Source organism: Hippopotamus amphibius, chromosome 12, assembly GCF_030028045.1.
Source record: "Hippopotamus amphibius kiboko isolate mHipAmp2 chromosome 12, mHipAmp2.hap2, whole genome shotgun sequence".
NCBI lineage: Eukaryota > Metazoa > Chordata > Mammalia > Artiodactyla > Hippopotamidae > Hippopotamus > Hippopotamus amphibius.
The window spans coordinates 44,854,080-44,855,623 of NC_080197.1; the positions used below are offsets into that span (position 1 = coordinate 44,854,080).

The 1,544-nt window shown below is 43.8% G+C and overlaps 1 pseudogene; it reads left to right on the top strand.

The window, feature by feature from the left end:
* The first annotated feature begins 699 nt into the window (after window positions 1-699).
* Window positions 700-1,251, top strand: LOC130833976 (60S ribosomal protein L9-like; annotated as a pseudogene).
* The last annotated feature ends 293 nt before the right edge of the window (window positions 1,252-1,544 follow it).

Below are 1,544 nucleotides of genomic sequence, written 5' to 3' on the forward strand. Positions count from 1 at the left end.
AGAGGTGAGGTTTGGGGCATTTATCTGACATGTTTCATTGGATGACTGTGGAGGGCAGCTTCTGGAGGCGTCGATTCACAGACGCCTGCTTGCTGGATCATGGCCTTGCAGGCAGAGGAAGCCCTCAGGGAGAGTGGCAAGAGGTTTATAAGAGGCTGTCAGTGAAGAGAAGTGTTGGAAGAGAGGATCAGCAGGAGCTGGGCAGGACGCAGCTGCTCTGACAGCGTCTACTGGGGATGTAAATGTCTATCAACAGTATTGGGGGCCCATTGGTGTCTAGTTACTTGCCTTTAGAACATGTGTGCTGCATCCCAGTGAACTGTATAAGCCCCAATTGCTAAGTCATCAGGGAGAACCTCACACAAGGATGCAGTCTTAAAGTTGAAACCCAGAGGATGGGAAGAAGCCAGCTATGTGAAGAGGGGAGAGTGGTCCTGAAGTCTTCTGCATCAGTTTTCCCATTTAAATTCTGAGTCTGAACAAGAAAATTTAAATCCTGAATTGCTTGAAGAGTGATTCTTAGTAATCACATTCTTATTCAGAGTAAAATTGTTTTTAGCCATCCCGCAGGATCAACGTTCAAATTTTCCATTTGCTAGCATTTCAGCCTCATGTTTCTCTCCTCTAGTCAATTTCTCTTTGTCCACCCAGTAGTCAGATGTCCTAACCCCACTCTTTTTGACATGTCTACTGCCAGCAATGACTGTCGACATTCCAGAAAATACGGCCATGACTCTGAAGGGCCCACAATTATTGTGAAGGGCACAGGGGCACCTTGCGGAGCGACTTCAATGACATCAATGTAGAACTCAGTCTCCTTGCAAAGAAAAAGATGAGGCTCCGGGTTGACAAAGAGGGGAAATAGAAAGGAACTGGCAACGGTTCACATATCTGTAGTCATGTACAGAACATGGTCAAGGATGTTACACTGGGCTTCCGTTACTAGATGAAGTCTGTATATGCTAACTTCCCCATTAATGTCGTTATTCAGGAGAATGATACTCTTGTTGAAATCTGAAATTTTGGGGGTGAAAAATACATTTGCAGGGTTCAGATGAGGCCAAGTATGGCTTGTTCAGTATCTTAAGCCCAAAATCTGAATTAATTCTTGAAGGAAATGACATTGAACTTGTATCAAATTCAGCTGCTTTGATTCAGCAAGCCACAATAGTTAAAAACAAGGATATCAGAAAATTTGGGGATGCTGCCTATGTTTCTGAAAAAGGAACAGTTCAGCAGGCTGATCAGTAAAATCTACGTTGTCTGGCTACAGAAGCTGCAAGATGCGAGATGATGCTTCAGGCTCACTTGTGATATTTTAAAGATGCCATAAAATCCTCTTGATTGGACTTCCCCCTTGATTGGGGGAAAAATCCTAATCCCATTTTCACCAGCTGCTTTTTTGAGAGTTCCCATCTTCCATCCTAAATTTTTCTAATCTAGTTCCTTAGGAAAACAGACATCTCATTGGAGACACAAAGCTTCAGTCCCCTCTAAAGATGGTGAGGGGGACAACCCAGATACCTGGGACTGCACTTCTCAAA